The 21,229-nt window shown below is 38.1% G+C and overlaps 1 protein-coding gene across 3 annotated transcripts in view; it reads right to left on the reverse strand.

Annotated features, from left to right (window-relative positions):
* syt1a (synaptotagmin Ia) overlaps window positions 1–19,366 on the reverse strand; it is a 247,678-nt gene extending 228,312 nt beyond the window's left edge. For 2 of the 3 annotated variants that reach the window (XM_067428380.1, XM_067428379.1), the window contains exon 1: window positions 19,115–19,366. The gene's annotated coding sequence lies outside the window, so the exon portion shown is untranslated. The remainder of the gene's footprint in view (window positions 1–19,114) is intronic. The other variant, XM_067428382.1, reaches the window with a different exon arrangement.
* Between the last annotated feature and the right edge of the window lie 1,863 nt (window positions 19,367–21,229).

Below are 21,229 nucleotides of genomic sequence, written 5' to 3' on the forward strand. Positions count from 1 at the left end.
TCTAGACTAGCTTGTTGAGTTCAATCTTCTAATTTAGATATTTTGTTTTGACTATTGTTATTGCTCAAGACTATTGCTCAAGTTTATTGCCATTTTACAGGTACAAAAACAAAGTGTTTTGTACTAGTGAGAATGTGTTGCATTCAATTTAAATATAAATATTTAATATAAGTATGAACTAATTTAAGTAAACTAATAATACAAATCTTAACGAAGATTAGGGAAATAATCTGGATATTCTAATTAACCAATACAAACATACTGTATTATAATGTTTGTTGCTTTTGTGAAGGTACACTAATAACGTTTATTTGTGTACCAATAGCAATAAAACTGTGCTTTTAACGAATGTCTTACACTTATCTGTATGACCAATAATGAGTATTTTAGTTATTTCTGTTGTTATAAATAAAGTTTAAATCCAGCTCCCTGCATTTCTTGTCCACCACCTGTACATACAGATAGATTGAACATGTTTGGTCAAAATCTCTCCACAACAGGCCTTGCCAAACATAAAGAAATAGGCAAAAGGCCATAAATGTTATTCTACCAGTAAGAAGGGAGGTCTGAGGCACAAAATATTAAGGCCAAACAATGGTAAAAATCACTGTAATACAATATGAAATAATGCAAAACTAAGTTCATAACGAATAGCTACATTCATAGTTATTACAGACAAAATAAACATTCTATCTACAAGTAATATAGTTAATTAAAGGTTGCCTGTTTATGGTTGCTAAGCAATCTAACAAATTGGTGGCTCATGAAATCAGAAATTACAGAGTCAGTTTAATAACGTTTTTAGATCTGCAGCAATATCAGATTACACTATTTTTTGAAAATATGGGATTTGGTTTTTGAGACTCCGTCTGTCTCAGCCACAGCTCCAGGCCTCGAGACATTCGCTGCATGGATGGCAGTTACCAAACGTTTGTCTCCACTCTGTCCCCGGGCTCAGATCTAACAGCAGCTGGAACAAACACACTTTATCAAATAAACGTCAAAGGATGTTTGCTGAAACATTCTGGCATTACCCACGGTAATATTGCAACCAACAGCAAATGGGAAGAGATGATAAATGAGTGGAACAATGTCTCTGGTCTGACAACATCCCCTCCCTTAACTCATCCATTTGTTTTGTGGGCGTCCCTGTAAATTAGATGAAAGACAAAGGCTCAATAACATGCCTATGGCTATGTGCAAGGAGAGTCTACATAGGGATCAGAGAGATGCATTTTGGTGTAGGTGGAAATAGGAAGAAATGGGGAGGGACACTTATTATATGACAACTAAAGGACAGCAGGACAGAGAAATGTAGATTGAGAAGGAGGAAAGAGACATACACTCACCTAAAGGATTATTAGGAACACTATAATACTGTGTTTGACCTCCTTTTGCCTTCAGAACTGCCTTAATTTCTCAAATGAAATCAGTTGGTTCACTCCCAACAGAAGCAGTATTTTAATGTTTCTGTTCATGCAGTCCTTCTGTAACCGGTTAATAATGTTAAATTTCCTTACATTTTATGCCTATACTTTATACCAGAGCCTCGGTAGAACAAAATAATAGAGCTTGTGATTAAACTTCATAACTCGAGTGGATTCTCAAAACCATCTGCAAAACCTCATACAGTAGCTCCACCCTCCTCAATCGTGAATGAAGTCCTGCAAACATTTTTGGAGATTGTCTCTGCTTCTTTGCAGAGCAAGGGTAAATTAAAAAAAACTGTTTTTTGTTTGTTTTGTTTTTAAATATACAGTGTTTTCATTATGAATAATGAAAACAATCTTAAATAGCAAAAGATTGTGGCCAAATATATTAAATTACAAGACAAACTGATCATCCACATACTGTAGCTAAAGTAAATTTTGATTTAAAAAAAAAAAGTTACTACAAAATACTTAGAATGCGGCTGTTCTAATAACAGACTAAAGAAAAATCTTCGACATTATGTAGAAACAAACAAACTCGTAACTCCATTTGAGCTTGATTTTGGTAAAACGTTAATAATAAAAATGACACGCATGCAGTAGTGACACACACAAGTGCCTGACCACAAAAAGCAACAGTGCTAACTTTTAATTATTTAAAAAAATACATTTATACAAAGCAGTGGTTCTGGTTTCAAAACACACACCACGCTGGCTAGGGATGTCACAAGTACCGGTACCAAGTCAGTACTGAAATTTTCTTACGGACGATACCACCATTTCTCTAGTACCGGTAGTACCAACTCTGAGTATATCCATTACCCGCAGCTGCGTTCTTCAGTCACTTCCGTGTTAATCTAAGCACAGGGCTCCAGACTGTAGCCATTATATACTATTGTATGTGAATATTAAACTGCAAAATACTATTTAAATATTACTCCTGCATGTTTTGCGTCTCCGTGTGAATGACGGGCGCCGACCGCACACACACAAGTGTGACACTTGCTCGCTGTCATTGTAGTCTCTGCCAACTGCCATGTGTCACTTTATGAGGACACAAACGCATGAACCATCATTTTCCAAAGAATTCACCGTTTCATTTGAGAAAACGGTCATATGAACACAGACACTCAGGCAACCCGTCAAAATAAAAGTTTGGTGTAACGTTAAGAAATTGACAGAATACATTATGTTGTAAATTAGATTTAGCTATGTCTCTATGTAATAATAATAATACGCCTCTACTAATAATAATAATTATGCCTAGATGGTTGCTTATTTTTCATTTGATCTTTAACTAATGTTTAATTTTACACAGCATAGGCTATTCTTTTAATGTTTATGTATTATTTACTTATAATTATTATCATAAATAATAAACTAATTGAATTTAATAACATTTTTTAAACATAGTTAAATACAATAAAACTATTTTTTTTCTGTTTTGAGTTTCGTTTGAGTACAGTCAAATTTGTATGGTATTGGTAGCAACTACTGGAATTTTGGTACCGTGACATCCCTAACGCTGGCTATACATGCAATGTAGCGGATAACGTCCTGCCTTCTAAGCGAGCCAATCGCAGATTGGTCAAGTCACTGTGTCACTGCAGCTGCCGTTAGAAGCTCTGATTCCCATAAAACCCTGTGCTTAATACTGCACATGCGCATTTTTTATGCTTTTCGAGCATACAAAACTTATTGGACAGTCCATGTCAAATTATGTTACAGATTTTAAATGTTATTTCATTGTAAGTTCAGCAAACAGCTTTCGAGATTTCAGGAATCCCCCATTCAAATAGAAAGGATTTGGTCTTGGATGCCCAAAATAACTGCCATGAGGCTTTGCAAAGGCGACTTATCATAAAAATATGGCTGTGAGTAAACAGACTTTCCTTGAAATGGACTTTGATATTACTCACAATCATGAATTTTACTTCATCTTGCGAGCTTTAATCTGATTGGCTGATATGTTTAATTTTTTTGATATTTCCTGTACAACCATTTCTAGAGACTAAAGCAGCATTATGTACATTAATTGCCTTCACACCAGTCTATTATTGTGGTAAAACATTACAAATAAACTACACCTAATAGTCTGGCCGCAATATGGACCAGACATCAATACCACTCAAAAGTGTGGCTTCACAAAACTACATGAAGGCTGGCTTACTGAAACCGGTGGGGGATGTTTTGTCAGTAATGCTTCAAGCATCTATGATCAGCATGCAGAAGGTTGTACAGCACCTTGTGTTACACCACCAGACAGAAATCTTTGACGTCACCCAAAGAGAAACGCATCTCAGCAGCTGCCCAACCTGAGGCAATTTGGAGTCAGTGGGCAAAGTTAAAATCCACTAGATCAGAGAGATAGAGAGAGAGAAAATCTTATTTTTGAGATGGGGATGATGAGATATTGATCAAAGTATACCTAAGTAACATTAAGACAAGACTCCCACTCTCTAAAAAGGTTTTATTTTTATGATCAGTCACCTTTAAAGATGTTTCCTCTGCATCTCAGCTTAAAATTGCCCAGATAATCCAGGTAATGTTCATTCGAAGCTACATGCACCTCCTACTAAACAATGACTTCCTTAAGCCTCTCAGAAAGCAGCGCTTGTATACCGATTCACCTGACTGCCGGGTGCCAACCTGTGTGTCATGAGAATGGAGAGTTCCAGTTGTCAGGTAGGAGCAGTACCTAGTGGCAGCAGTCCTTCACTGCAACATCCTGTCTACATTGAGTCTTTCCAATAATTGCTTAACTGAAAGCTGAGCAGTTAGTATACTTTTTTTTTTTTAAAGTAAAAGAAAGTAAATATCGTTTTTTTTTTTCTTTTATCTGACAGTGTAACATCAACTTGAATGGTGATCGACAACTGATTTTTAGATTGCATCTTAATTTTTACATCGAGTATATCTTCTCGGTTTGAGAGCAGGGACAGATCTTGCATCGGTAATTGCTTTGTACATGAAGACCAATGCCTTCTATTGTGCATTACACTGAGGTCAGCTTTGCTTTTCAAAGTCTTTATAGGTGCTATATGTCTTGACATATGGCGGGTGGGCATGTGCAGACAAGCAATGCAAGGTTATTGATTGAAGAGTCTGGTAATCTGTAAGTGGGACTCAATGTGGAAGGTTTCTCATGACATTGAAGCTGTCCTTGACGAGACGGCTAAATGGAAACAAATTGAAATTCCTGCTCCGCACACGAGTGGCCCTTTAACACGGCGCTTATCGCCTTAGACCAAGGGACACCGTGTCCTGGTGTTTACGTCTCGCCCTACATTTATCATGGATGCAGTCTCTCTCTCAACCTCTTCTCACGTTCGCATACCTATTACCCCTCCTTATTCCGATAACCTGTTCTCACGTCGGCGTTATTGATGTAGTTTTGGCAAATAGAACTGATATAGTATAATCACATTCGTTGGATTGTCTATCCGTCATCCTTTATGCTGTAGAAGATCAATCTTGGTCTCTTATGTTCTCAGAGGTTGACGGCTGAGGTAGATAAGCATTCGGCAAGGACTGCCGGCACAAAGCATGAGTGAAACCTCCACAATGTGAAATTAAATGAACAAGTGCTGCCATGACAGATGATATTGCACGACTTGTGTTAACGGAGTTCTTCGAGAAAGTTAAAGAGGAGCCTGTTTGTGGCATCCCATCATTTACAACACTTAGGTTAAATAAGCAACCACTTATCCCACTCTTTCTGACAAATCTCTCAGCATCCTCACAATTCATCTTCACGTTGTCACGTCTTGTATGCAAGTTCTTTCATTACCGACAAAATCATATCCATCTTGCCAATAAACACCCCTCATGTGGATTCCATGAACATGAAACATCTGTTAGATCCATGTTTATCATCCCTGGCTGCAAGGCTTGTATTCATTTGAGCATAAGTGTCATTAATGATTTCAGGTGTAGGATTCATGCATGTGTAGTTAACATGCTTTTTCATTAAGTTCAGCTGAAACAGTTACTCAGTTAGCCAGTACTGTATGTCACTTTCTAATCTGCCTAAGTAATTAAGGTTACCAAAAGTGATTGGCTTTATCACGTGGATGCCATCAAAGCAAAGTGTAAGAGGGACTGTTGTGTCCAGCTTGTTGAGAAACAAGACTCTGTATAGTGTCTGTGTGACTATGTACCTCCTGCTGGGAACCAAGACTGCAAGGAACAGGAAGCAGTCGGTCCTGCTGAGATCACAACCTGACCTCTCATTTTCGCTGTCTCTATCAACCTTTCTCTTCCACTCTCAATTTTCTTGCCATATGCCTCAGTAAACTTGAGTAAAGAAAGAGAAATTGCAAGACTGTCTACACACATTTTGGCACCTCATGATGCATCCATCCAAGAAACAACACAGCACAACAGTTTGAAACAATCCCATATCTACCTGCCGTGTCTACTTTGACTTCCTCTTCACATGTCTCCAGAAAAGCTTTGGCTGTCAGGTCACTGTGTGTCATACTCTCGCCATCTGTATATTATATTATACACATGCTAACCTTCCAAATTTCATTGATTTTGATTGGCAAATGATCCTTTTGTTTTTTCATATACAAAAATGAGGTAAACACCAAGACCACTACTTCACTGTGGTCCTTCTATTCAAAGTCGCAATGCAAGTGACGTACATTTGTGTGAATCAGATTATCATAACCTATAAAAGATCTAGCAGAGATTTGGTTCTATCCATCTTTTCTTGATTGGATGAAGGCAAATATGAATGAAAGTCGATCATGGGCGGGGTTTATCCTGACTAAATGACTTAAGAAGTCTGGCATACTTGATCAAAAAGAAGTATGAAAGCTTTCAGCCAAAGAATAAACATTAAAAAAGGTAATTGCAACTTTTTTTTCTTCTTTTTTTTTGCAATTGCGAGTTTACATCTCGCGATTCTAACTTTTCTCAGAATTGCGTGATATTAAGTCACAAATACAAGATTACACAATTCTGACTTTCTAACTAAAAATTATGAGTTTATATCAGGCACTTCAACTTTATATAAAATAATTCTGACTTTCTTACTTGCAATTCTGACTTTAGGCTAATACAATTTTGACTTTATATCTCACAATTCTGACTTTATATAGGCTAATGCAATTCTGACTTTATATCTTGCAATTCTGACTTTATATAACATGATTCTGACTTTCTAACTCACAATTATGAGTTCATATCGCAACTGTGAACAGACATTTAAAATGTCTGTCCATGAACAGGGCCCTTACATGACAATGAGATGCGTTTAGCCACCTAGCCATTGTTTAAATTCACCTAAACAGTGTGTTAGATGGCTAGCTGTATCTTTGCACTATAGTCCCGTGGGAACTTGGTTGTAGCCGGAAAAAAAGGCAAATAGTCCAGTTGGGAAGAGCGTTGTGTGTACGAAGAGTGATCTCATTGCTCTGCTCATCGGCTCTCAGTAACGAATGTGTCCGAAAGAAACGGTTTTCGATTCTGTACTGGTGACCCAAGAACTGCTGTACATTCAGTTACATGCACGTACTCAGTATCAGCGGCTTACAGTTACAACATATAATTCAAGACATTAATGTATTTCTATTCGAAGGGACTGTCACTCATGTCAGAAAGTGAGTAACTAAAGTAACTTGTGGGATCAGCGCTGATTTGAGACGCGATCCGTTTAGAACGATTCAGTCCGATTTGGTGAACTGGTTCGCCTGGTTCCCTAAAAAGAACCGGCTAAAAAGAACAGGTAATTCGCGAACCAGACATCACTAATCACTAGAGTGAGGATCGAGTGAAGAAATGGTTCGCGTTTGTGCCTTTCCGAATTGTGGCAACAGAATGCAAACATTTGCAGCCAAATTTGACAAGGATGACTAACTTACACAGAGGGACTGGTTGAAGAAAAATGCCCTTCCGTGGTCGAAGACAAGTGCAACCACTGTGGAGGTAATGTAAACTTTATTTATTCTTCCATTTGGGCACACACGGCTTGAGGAAAGATGTGCAGTAATACAATAATCATGCTTAACACACACAACGCTCTTCCCAACTGGACTATTTGCCTTTCTTCCGGCTAACTGAGTTCCCACGGGACTTCAGCGCAAGACTACTGGCCGTCTAAAACACTATTTAGGTGAATTTAAACAAGTGGCTAAATGCATCTCGTTGTCATGTAAGTGCCCTGTTCATGGACAGACATTTGAATATCTTTTCGTGTCTGTTAAGAGGCACAAAGACACCAGTTACGTTTATGCCCCCATAACTGCCATTTTAGCTGAGTAGGGGCTATGGGCATTTTTTTTCTATAGACTGTACTCACAAAGGTATAACAATCTAGATTAACTTAGAAATTACCCAGAGTTGTCCTTTAAGCTCTTTCTACAATGCAGTGTGCTGTTAAAAACCAAAGACAATGATTTTGATTGAATTATTCATTATGTAATAAAAATGTTAAAGCTTCACAGTAGTGAACTTACAAATGAATCCCCAGCAGGAAAATATGCACACCCACAAATAAACATTTTAAAAAGGCAGCTGTAACACTGGTTTCAACAGTACATGTGGCACATAAAATAACAAATCTTTACTTTGCACAGAAAGGAACAGGTTTTTAAGAGATCATAATCACCACAATCTTTCAACTCATGTCATGACTATGAAAAAAGTACACTCCGGGAACATGGAAGGGACGCAAAATTAACCATTACATATGACAAACTCCACCAGATTTTTGTCAGTAATGCAGTGATAAAAGTTACTGAGAAATGTTATTACTAAATCTTAACATTTCTGCATTTAAACCCTATAGGTTTGCAAAGCTTCCATCAAAAGTGCTGTTAATATGTTTTTCATTTATTCAAACTAAGGATGAGTCAAAATTATTTGAAAGCAATCAACGGCAAAACAAAGATGTTAGCTAGATCTAAAGTCGCATTTAACAAAAACACATTTCTCCTTAAATCCCTCAAGTTGCTTACCTAATAGAAAATAAGACATCAAAAACACAAAAAGTAATGAAAAAAGCTTAGCTCTTCCCATCATGAGAGTTAATTCACAAAATTGTCATTGTACTACGGAAAATAGAGAAGACTCATCTGAGATTGTCGAGTGTGATTCAATCATGGAAGGGTAGCGTGGAGTTCAGCATGGCATTAATCTCTCGCAGTCTTGTATTTTCTTCATTAGATAATCTTTGTGCCTGCCTCTCTTTTATAAATCATTACATTAGCCAATAATAGGACTGGCCTGGCTCCCTGCTGAAGAGCGCAGCCCGTTAGGCGAGTGGATAATGAGTGTTTTTACATGGGGCTGGGTGGACATGTTTTAGGGAAAGCCTCATTTTAGTCTCGGCGCGACACAGCGTGTGCAGACAGCACCGCGAGCACTTCAAACGGTACGTCCTTTAGGGGAGCCCCAAATGTGTCAGCCGCTTAAACAAGCAAGAGACAAACAAAGAGGAGACGAAACCGAGAGAAGCAGAGCGTGAGGCCGGCTGATGTGACTTTTTCGCTGCGAGAGATGTGCTATGGGCCTGTTGTTGCATATTATTATTCCAGCAATTGGGTTGCGGCAAGCTCGCAAACAACTTCGTTTTCTGACAAAAAAGCACTGACTTGACTCCGCAATTGACCACAGGAAGCAAAACCAGACTGTTTAGATGGAAGATTAAAAAGGAGACAGTGACATGTGGCACGGCAAGGAATCTAGAATACAAACCCTTTTTAATGTTAGCTTGAGTTAAATGTGGTAAGTCATTTGTAGTATTTTACACTAGAAGCCCAACAGCACACAGAGGGAATAAGCATGGTAAATCTTCATGGAGACGAGCCACGGCGGGCAGGAGACTTGGTCGCCATAGCGACAGCGAGGATGTTTGCATGAGAGGAGGATCATGGCAGGGATTTAGGAAGAAGCGGCCAGTGTGTGCACCGTGCTCCTGTTATGATAAGAGCCATTTAAGACTTCAAGGAATAGAATTTATTAAGAGGATAGCCCCTTGAGATGTAACGTCTCATTTTCATGGGGGTCCCAATTGTAATTATAGAATTATCATAATGTCACTAGAAATTGGATAACTTCAGTGGACCACAAAAGTATAATTTTGTCACTTTTTTTCTACATAAAGACCACAACTGTACATAAAGATATACTGAACAATTTGTATTCATTTATATTAATTATATAACATATTTTTTAAATGTTCTTTTAAGACTAAAGAGTATAAATAGAGATCAGATATACATTTTCTCTCTCTTCATCAAGGTGTTCAAACTCAATCAGAGTGCCTATATGGACTCTGGTAGGGGGGATCCACCATTGCAATAAAAGACAGTAGGATCTGTTCAATATAAGGGCAAACACAATAACTAGTCAGCACTAGTGGGAAAACTACGGCTCCTTCAATAACACGCACCCACACACACATTTTTTGTTTGACTCATGTTTCTGATTACAGTTTAACTGTTGTGTTTCCTGCACTAGGCTACTTTTCTAAATCTCTTGCTCTATATTTTACTAGAGTTGTGAGCTTCTGAATTGAATGTGATGAGATAAAAAGACTGCATACTGTGAAATAATCAAGACAACAGGTCTTTCTATTGCATTGTCTTCACTGGCTGAGCTCAAAAACAATCATACAGTGCTACCAGTACAGCCCATTTCATGAACAAATTAGTTGTTTCTTTTAATGATTTAGTCCAAAAGAGTCGCAAAATATTTCAGTTTATTGACGTTTTCACTGAACTAACAATTTAAAATGTAACATTGATTTACTCTCAGCCTTGGCAAACTCAAAATGTGTATGTCTCAAAATGTGATAATGTAGTTAAAGATACAGTTTTTTTTATTAAAGGCTTACTTCCAACGATTTATTATATGGCTTTGTATCAGTAGAAACCCGGGAGTATATTCGAATGATTGTGCTCCCCCTCATATCCTGCTGAGACGAGAGATTTATGTATTTTATTTCTGGGAAAAATCCTCCGATGACGCAAATATTGTCATTTTGCACCATCCGAGGATTTTTTGGCCAGAGGCTAAAGACTACAGCCAGTAGGAGGCGCTATTTCAGCATGTGATCAAATTGTCCATGGGTGGTGGGATTGCACTCACAGCACTTGGCTCGGGCAGCTGTGGGCATTCATGTAAACGGAGCTGTGCGGAGTGTTTCAACTTTTCAAATGAATTCCTACGAAAGTTAAGCTTCCAAAGGCATGAACTGAAAACGCGTTGTGAATGCATGCCGCGGACGCGCTTACCTCAGCTCTCGTGATCATAATCTGACTCCTGCTGCATTTGTGCCATGGCACTCAATCGTCTCTCTCACATTATATTGAACAGACACGTTCAGTTTTTAATTGTAGTGTCTGTTCTCTAACTGAACTGATATTATGAAAATGAATGCGGTAGGACAGTGATCCAGTAATCCAGCGGTGGTTTTGGGAGTGGCCTCGTAGAGCAGCGAAGCAAGTGCATTCTTGGAGTTGTTGTGTTTCATCCTCATGAGACAATCTTTTCTCAGTCTAGAAGGCACCAAATTTGAAAATAATTTTACATTTCTACTACATTAATGACCCAGTTTAAATATAAAGCTTAAATCATCCTAAATATCTATACAAATTTGCTTCATGCTGTTTGCTTTGTGAATACTGAATGCCACAGAATATTCACATCTGCTTCTAGACTCAAATGTGGGCTGGGAACATGCATTGATGCATCATGGGTAGCATCATTTTCTCCTGATGGCACATGAGTAAACTGTACCACAGCGGCATTTTTTCTTGCTCTCGTCTTTCCTCCATTATTAGATTCATAAAACATTCAAAATGTCCTCCAGTCCACCTTTGTGGCAGAGTCTGCCCTTTAGTAATAATTAATCCCCCCTGACTCCGACACACTCACCTTCAAGCAGTGGTGTGGGAGCAGGGGGTGTCAGTGGGGTGCTACAGTGCATGACTTGGGTGTCTATTTAGCTATGGCTATATATGTAATAACGTCTGACATGTGAAATATAGTGCTAAAATCCGTTACTGCTTAAAGGATGTCCTCCTGTAGCAGGAATATTGAACTTTGATGTTGTGGTATGAGAATTTTCTCAGGGAAGAAAGAAAAAATATTATTTTACTACTAACCCCCAAATAACTAAAAACCCCCCAAAACATGTAATCCCTAAGATCTTGGTGCAGCAACAGCAACAATTTTTTTTCTACTGGCCCAGTTAGGCCAGTGGTTCAATTTTTTTAGTTGCTCTGCCAACATTTTTACTGGCCCCACCATAAAAAGTAATAAAATAAAATAAAATAGGCCAAGTTATTCTTTTTGATCCATGAAACTTTACTAAATAAGGTTGATTCCAAAACCTACTAGCCTAACTCAAATACATTTTAAATATTGTCAAAGACAGTCAGTAATAAAATAAGAAAAAATTGTAAAATTACAAGTAACAGCACAAATAAATACAACAAAACAAACATACAAATAAAATAAACAGTTCTTTTCAGGTTTTCCCATGTAGGCCTAGGTCTAAACTAGATTTTCAGGTACAGAAATATTAATCAAATGTCAAATATTATTGCATAGTCTTCACTGGATAAATATAGACTAATCCTTATTAAAGTTATTCAGTAAAGAGCAGTGAGCAACTTTTTTCTGTCTTGATCTCATCTTTTATGAGAAAATGCTTTGCACCATTGACAAGATTTTCCAGTTTTCAGAGCTCTCACTGTTATACGGTAGGCGGTGCTATTACGCATCTTCTGTTTGAGAACAAAATCTCCAAAACACAGGCGAAGAAGCCGCAGAAACAAGCAATCTCATATAAGCAGATGAATATGAAAAATTTGATCAAAAACAATAAACGCCAAAACTGCTTATTGTTACTGAAGGAATTTAGCTATATGACTGAAGCTTTGGTGGTGTTCCTGGACTCAATCTTCTTCATCTGTGTTTTGATCATCACTCTGAACCCCATCCGGATGGAGTTTTTTTTTTTTTTTTTTTACTTGATTTTCTAAGCTTTTTCTCAAAAGTTAATTTTTTCATGAAACTTACTCACATTCAAAAAATAATAATAAATTACATGCATGAAGCAAGAATCAAACTGTTCTCTGTTCTTTCTTTTGATATATTGCATGTTCCGAATCAGACATTCATACAAGATTTTCTGTGGGCCATGAAACTTGTGAAAATGAAAAACGCTTGCGTTGACTGGCAAATGTCATGTTTACCAAGTAGATTTAGCATGATCCTCGACAAGACGGGCATTTTGACATAATTTTATGGGAATATTTGAGCAATGTGAGATGTGTGGGCGCGCTTAGGATGTGTATAACTAAACCAAACTTAGAGACGCGGGCACTTTCCAGTCAATGTGCGCTCGAATATTTAATTTGGCTTGTGGCCAATAATTAAGGCTCTATAAATGTGCAAATGATCATCTTCTGTGAAGATCCAGCACTGGACCTTATTGTCGAGCCCTGTATGGGTGAGTAATATTCGAATACATTTTTGTGCATTAAATGGATTAAGAGGGTGATTTGGAATTGGGTGTGTGTGTGTGGGGGGGGGGGGGGGAAATTATGACACTGTGTAAATTATCACAGTGTAAATTATGACTTATTTACACCGTCAAAGCAGTGAATTCTAATGCTAAACATGGCCAACATGTCAAAAAAAAAAAAATGTTGGACGTATGATGGAGTATTTCTGTTCCAAATAACTCCTTCGGGATTCAAACTAGTTTTGGAAGAAAAAAAATTGAGCATGGCCATGTATTACATCAAAAAGGGTGGAATTCCTTGTATGGCCACTTCTCCTGGCTGAGCGTGTGCACATCAACCAAAGAGAACCCATCAACGAGCTTCGTTCAGGTTACGGGAGACGTTGGCAGCGCTGTCATTTAGACCACAAAATCAACTATGTCACTAAAGAAGTGTGTTAAGGGTTGTGAGGGAAATTGAACCTTGCTCTGCTTCCCAAAATAACCCAGTGTTAAGGAAAGAGTGGATGCAGTTTTTTTTTTTTTTTTTCAGAGCAGCAGTGGATTTCTGCAAGTGTGGTTGTTTGTTCCCAGTCACGAGTCAAAACTGCATCAAATGTCTGTGTTTTTTGGACAAACGGTGTGTAAGTGCATAATGTATAAGACCTGAGCTTATAGTGAGTCGGAAGTTATCCAGGGATAATGCAATGATGTATTGTGTGTGTGTCATAGGTGCATGTGTGCTTGTGATGTAATAGTACTCTATAGGTCCTCAAGACTGTCTGTGTCATGACTTATTTAAAGAGAAATTCCCCCTGTTTTTCCCTCCATTTCTGAGTGGTGACACCAGGTCTTGTTTTTACCCAAATTAAATGCTGATGCTTCTGTGAACACATTCGATTACTCTTAATTCATGCTGAATTGTTGTGGCTTGAAATTTTTGTGTGACAAGCCATGAAGAAAGAGAATTTATGAAGCATCTCTTAAATTGCAGACTGTCACTTTTAAAAATAGTTTTTTTTTAAGTAACATTCTTTCTGAAATAATTTTGTTACATTTTGCTATTAGAAGTGACCTAATTGTACATACAGTGTGACTGTTCTGTTTTGTTTTTGTTTTGTTTTTGTTTTTAGGTGTATCAATTCTTTGCAAGGAATTAGAGTAAAACAATTGTATTTGTTTTAAATCTACACTGTCAGAAAAAAAGTGACATTGCTGTCACTGGGGCGGTACCCTAAGGGACAAAACCGAAAAGGTATTAATATGTACCTTTAAGAAACTAATTTTCACTCTTAGAGTACTGATATGTACTTTTTAAGGTACTAATATGTACCATTTAGGAGTGAGTAAGGACAAAGATGTACCTTTTAACTTTTGGTGAAGCAGCACTGTACCTTTTTTTCTGAGAGTGTATGAGTAATAGTGTTCCAAATCATTACTTAAATATGAGTATTGTAATATTATCAAAATGTGAATTCAAAATTATACAAATTTGGGGGTTGGGTCTTATGATAATTATGTCCAGTTCAAAATCATCAGCATTATAGGGTAAATCTCTATTGCCTGGGTCAATTTGGCAACATCAATCACATGCCACTGTGTGTACGGACAACTAGAAACAATAAATAAATAAAAACTTATATGAATTACTTCCCTGTTACATTCGTGGCAGAGCTACAAGCAATACCTTGAGAAGGATTTCTGAAAAGCCAAAATGCTTTACCTCTTTGTTTTGATCAAGTCTGTATTGATCATGTAATCCTAGTATTATCAGTGTAGGTCCACAGCGATCAATGCCATATCCCTCTAAAACCAGATAAAGGCAAGGGGCTGCTTGACCATAAGCATATCAACAAAATGGGATTCTAAATGTAATGCATTGGTTGAGCAATTAGCAGCACAGAATGAGCATGAGTTGATGTCAAAGGCCACAGAGGGTGTCTTAAAAACAGAGAAAACAGACTGTAAAAAAATAAAAATAAAAATTGTGCAGAAGGTGACGCAGTGGTCTAATATATCCAATATGTCCAATGCATGTTTACAAAGACCACAAATGTATATAAAACTAAATCAGAGATGTGTAGTCTACATCGGACACATTTGATTGCTAAACGGTTTGCTGATGTTTGTAGCCCAGCAATCGGTTTATATTCAATGATATGGGACATAATGTGTATTTAGTGGTTTCAATGTAAACCCTAATGTTGTTATTACAACTTACAATACCATGCTTTGGCATCATAACTCAAATAGGTGTGTTTAATTTATTTGGCAGCAAAATCACCTAATATATGTAGATTAGATTAGATTAGATTAGATTAGATAGATAGATAGATAGATAGATAGATAGATAGATAGATAGATAGATAGATAGATAGATAGATAGATAGATAGATAGATAGATAGATAGATAGATAGATAGATAGATAGATAGATAGATAGATAGATAGATAGATAGATAGATAGATAGATAGATAGATAGATAGATAGATAGATAGATAGATAGATAGATAGATAGATAGATAGATAGATAGATAGATAAATAGACAGATAGATAGATAGACAGATAGATAGACAGATAGATAGACAGACAGATAGATAGACAGATAGATAGACAGATAGATAGACAGATAGACAGATCTGATGTCGAGGCTGGGAAGTGTGCCATTTTTAAATCCACCACAGAAAACTGATATCTGTGTATTGTAGTCATTCGGGCTTAAAGTGAGGCTTCGCCACTTGATTGTCCCCTTGTGCACTGATTAAAGAGAGGGACATACCTCACTTCGCTAACTATGTGCATATGTAACCGCCATGGTAACACAGGCATAGCAAACGCCATGGAAAGAGATCTGCTCACCACCATCTGTGTGTGTATGTGTGCATGTGCCAAGGCTGTTATGGAGTCAGAAGGCTGGCTACATTCTCTAAGGACCTCTCCTCCGTTGCTTAGCAATATGTGGAACAGTGAGCAGCCCCGATAAGGCAATTGCATATACTGTATTTCCCTTTTAGAAATATACAGAGATAAAAACAGAACTCAGCTATTTAGCATTCACATGAGTAATATTTGATACATTTTCCGTATTTTGCAATATAAAAAATTAATATTGGCCGATATTATGAATTTACAAGATCATTTACAGTATATTAGTGGTGGACTATGTGTCATATTTACATAATGTCACTTTACACACTGTACAATACAGTGGGGTATAATCTCTTTTAATTAAAACAAATGCAATTACAGAATGAATATTTTGTATTATGTATGGTCAAGAACCATGTAGAATTTTATAAAAAGTTTGTTTAATTTTTGAGAATCTTTGTAAAAAGTTTATTTATAGAAGTATGCTGGCCTGGAACTGATGTTAAACAAATGTATGCGATGCATGCACAAAGCTTGTTCCTAAAAGAAAAGAATAAATACATTGAAAATAAATAAGTGTGTATATTCAAATGTAAAAGTACATATGGAAATAAAAAATGTGCATACATCGATTTCAAACAAGACTTTTAAAACAAGTCTATATTGCATATATTAGGGAAAAGCATTTTGTCAACTGTACAATCTCATCACTCTCGACTCCTACTGACCTTGAGAGTGTTCCTGTTCTCTGAAACATCAAATGATATTTATTCACCAGTATTTCCCACAAGTCCTTGTTGCTTGTGATATGTATGACCCCTGCTGCTTGCCTGTACAAACACAAGCTTGTTTTTTTTGTTTTCCATCTCAGTCACTGGGTGAAGAATTATTGCCTCGCTGTCGGTGTGGGTCAGAAAACAACACTGCTAGCTTGTAATGCTCAGTCTAATAGTCTATTGAATATAAATTACAACATCCATATTGCTTAGAACTTGTCACTGTAAGTTCTATTGCATTAAAAAAAGATGAGATAACCTTCAATTATCCATGTTTGTAATATATTATTGGTTTCTGCATCTATCCCAGTTACTCAAACCCTCAGTGAGTGCGGTTTAGAAGGTGTCTGTGTCTGGCTGTGGTGTAACGCAATGAGAACATACCGCTCCCTTATTGCACACATTTATCATGGCTGCCCCAGACTCTTCACAGAGCATGTCAGTGATCCGTACACTTCCCTCGCCCAGGTATCTGCAGCCAAGCAGCCAGCTGTCCAAGGTCAAATCATAATAGAGCCCGCTATTTTTATCTTCTGGCTGCTATTACTCCTAACAACAGCATTTTGGCGTCTGCAGATACACACACATATGTACACATGGTCGCATTTATTTCTCTACCTTCAATATCAACACAAGAAGGAACTTTGTGAAGGCGAATAAAAAAAAAAAATCATCCAGGTGAGTGATCCTAATCTCACAGGCTGACATTAAAGACTTCCACAGATAGCCTGCTGAGCGTAAGAGGCAGTACACGGGATGGTTAACTCCACCTTTCGGCAGTACCGGGCTTGTATCTCACCTCATTAATGGATATTTAACAAGGCTGATAATGCACAACGTTGCCCTTGGCAACTGCAGGGGGGGCGTGACATATTTGGGCCAACATCTGCCATCCCAGATTGCCCCAACAGGTACAATCTTTGTGCCGTGTCGTTGTGGTTGTCAGTAAACCTCTGAGATTTTACGGCTAAGACCCTCGGGAAAATGGAACTCCTCAAACCAACAGATTCGCTCAGGTGAAGAATTTTATCGATGGGATATGATTCATAGCCAGTGCTTACTTCCTTTGTGGACCCATTCACGTTCACAATTATCCATTATTACACATTATGAGGAGTCACAAGAAAACCTCAAAATAAAAAGTGTATAATAATAATACAAAAATAATTTATGTCCATGGTTATTTTTGATTATAAGAAAAATAAATAAATACATATGATTTTTTTTGTACATGTGCAAAAAGGTTTTTTTAGGGAAACATAAATATTATAAACCTATTATATATAATATTACACATCATTATATTCATCACTGAGAGTATAAGAACTCAAATCCAGCGCCAACTTTGTTCACAATTATGTCACTGCCAAAATATCAGTAAAATTAAAATATCGCTGTGATGGCAAGTTTATAAGAATCAGAGATAATCAAAACACATGCATCTTTATGTGAGTAGTGGTCTATTTTAAACAAAAAACTTTAAAAAAAAAAATCCTCATGCTGGTCCTATGTTATCACTTAGCAACAGTTTTACTGCAGCTCCTCAAGCACTGATGTATTCCAGAGGAGGACCTGCACAGCTGAATTGGATAAGCCCGAGGCTACAGCCAAGCAATCCCTGCTCCTCGTTCTCACTAGGCGTGCATAGCAACCGCTGATCTGCCTAACACAGATATGAGATAATGACAGGCGCATTTGTTGGTGTGGGCAGCGGCTAGCCACAATGGTCCAAGTTCTTTACAACATAACTATAAGAGATTTTAGTGTGTTTTGCAATCTAACAATTGCACAAAAAAGAGAGCTTGAGTTGGGAAGGAAGCTCAAGTATGGTTTGATAACAATCTTGAGATTCGGAATGAGGGACGATGCGAGGCAAACGTACTTTCTCTTCGGCTGCCACTCGAGGTTGAAGGAGACAGCATCTGTCTCTGAATATACGTTCGCAGTCGTGACTCCCAGGGCAGAACAAATAATGGTTTCTAAGGAAGAAAGAATCTCTTTTACTGGAGGAATTATCTGCTATTCTGGAATAATTTTCTCCACTATCCACTGCCACAGATAAACCCATCACACATGAAGGGTAGAGGGAGAAAAGACGAAGAGAGTGTTTATCAGATACGGAGGACTGTTGTGGGATTAGTTTCCCTGGGATGAATACAGCTTCTCAGCTTCCATCTCCCCTCCCTTCCAACCTCAGCCGTCCACCCGCACACACACTCCCACACACAAACCCTACACATAAGAAAACACATCTCCGATCTCCAGCTACAAGCAAATCATTTCCCCTACTTGCATAAGCAGATCTCAACTAAGCATGGCAGTAGATGATGGGTTTCTCACAAGAACCATCCAACCAGTAAACTACCACCTTCCCTTGCCCCCCAGAAAGAGGAAGGAAACGCTGCCAAAACCAACATTGGCGTGAAAACAAAACGCCACGCTGTAGGGGCGGGCATTATGATGGCATGCTCTACTCTGTCCCAGTATAGGTCTCTTTCAGAATCGCATCCAATACGAAACAAACCTGCAACATCCGAACACCTGCAACTTCAGAGAGGGAAATATGAATGCCTACCTGTATGTAGAGTGCTGTTATCTCCTGCTTCAGCTGGGAGGAAGTGAAGTACAGATCATATGCAGGAGAGAGGGAGTCACAGAGAGATGGAGAGGAGGAGTCTTATCTGGTAGAGGTGGAGAGAGTGGGAGAGAGAGCGAGAGAGCTGCTGTTGTCGCTATTCTCTGCTGAGCCTGCAGGGAGTAGTGTGCATGGCAATGTGCTATCCCTGTTCGAAGCCAGAATGTGTATGTATCCAGTCCTGAATTAGAGAGAGGGAGGGAGAGAGAAAGAGACTCTTGGCTGTTTAACCATGCACCGTCACGAGGCACTTCCTTCGGAATCCCTCCAGTGAGAGTGGCACAGCATCACTGAGTCCTTGGCTGCCATTGGCTATCGTGGATGATGATGCAGTCAGCAGGCGATGGTTCTGGCAGCAGTCAACTAAGATGACCCTCTCAGCTAGTATTAGCATCCTCGCACATCCTAAGCAACGGCTGGAGGCAGAGCAAGGACGAACAAGGACGTTTACAAAACCCTACTGGGAACGTGTTCACGTACTTGAGGAGGTTGGAAGCTGGATGGTGTACATGGAAGGTCCCGGCATGGTGACTTGTAGACGTTCATGCGCAGAGGAAGACAAAGAAGTCTCAGAAGAACGTCTAGGTGTAGAGGTTGTGATTTCCCCAGAGAGAGCTCCATCAATAGCAAGGGTGGCTCACTGTCAGGGAAGGCAGGTGCTAATTAATGAGATGAATTCTGGGTAATGTGACCTTCCGTCTTGAAGAAAGATGCGTGTAGAGTGGCTATTATTCCATCCGATGTTCATTAATTTTGAAATGGCCTGAATCTGGATGGGGGACATAGCTAATAATGGTTCCCAATGGATCGCCTGATGTCTCTTTTGTGGACCTCACGGTTGCTGTTCTCAAGAGTTTGACAATTTCACAGTGCAATGCCTCCACTTCTAAAGGCCAGCTTGTTGCATATGAACAAAGATATAAAAAGTAAGAAGGGTAAATGAGTCATCTCTTTTGTTAAATTAAATGTCAGACTGTTCATGCTTGCAAGAGGTAGAATGCAAAATCTTAAAATGCTGCAATTAAAATATAACTTTGCATAGGATGTCAAGCTAACTATTAAATAAATAAACAAATAAAACAAGCAAGAAACTTCAGAGCCGGTATTGTATTAGTAGAACAGTCCAAAAGTTGCCTTGTCAGTAACCGTTTAACTTAAGATTGTTAACGTGCCAATTGAATAATTACCTTAAATTAGTAATAAAAAAAGGTAAACCGTATTGATATGTAATCCAAATCTCAATTTCAAGAAGCATGCAATTTTAGATGAAACTATATTACTTGTTTATTTAAAGGCACACAAACTTTCTAAACTACTAAAACAAAAATTAAACTATAGCCTTAATAGGGCTGTATTTGATAGGTGTACAGAATTTATGAATGTGCACAATCTGTTGTTAAGTGCCATTGATTCAATGTCACCTCATAGCGTTCTTATAGACAGCTCTTCTAATATTGTCTTCAGTCAAACAACTGGTCAGGATTAAAGCAAATTCCCAGATCTGCTGTTATTGTATAAATCTAACTCAATGCTTTATCTGGCGATCTTTGTCCAACTCTCACATCTAAAGAATATAAAAGAGCAATTTGAACAAGAACACATTTTTTTTTGTCATTTCGTACCTCTGCAATTCTGTGCCTCATTTTTTTTCTCTTAGAAATCGAAGCTAGAAATGAAAGGCTGCAAAGTGACATGACATGTTGATTCACCATGTATTCTGGCAAATCGCCATGGAAACCCTCTTAAATTTAACCCTCTTCAATGACAAGGAGTGGTCAGGGTGGAAGATTAACTGAATGGGTACTTCAGGGCCGTAACGGTGCAGTGTGTAGTATTTATGAGGATCTATTGACAAAAATGCAATATTATATACACAAACTATGTTTTCAATGGTGTATAAATACCTTACATAATGTACCGATATATTTTTTATGAATGAGCCATTTCTATCTCCATACACCGTGTGTCCCCTTACAGTAAAGTCCCCATTTTGTGCCGACATTAGCCCTAAATGGACAAACTTCTCTACAGAGCGCTAGTCACTCTCTGCTCTGT

Source organism: Pseudorasbora parva, chromosome 20 (assembly GCF_024679245.1).
Source record: "Pseudorasbora parva isolate DD20220531a chromosome 20, ASM2467924v1, whole genome shotgun sequence".
In the NCBI taxonomy this organism is placed as follows: Eukaryota; Metazoa; Chordata; class Actinopteri; order Cypriniformes; family Gobionidae; genus Pseudorasbora; species Pseudorasbora parva.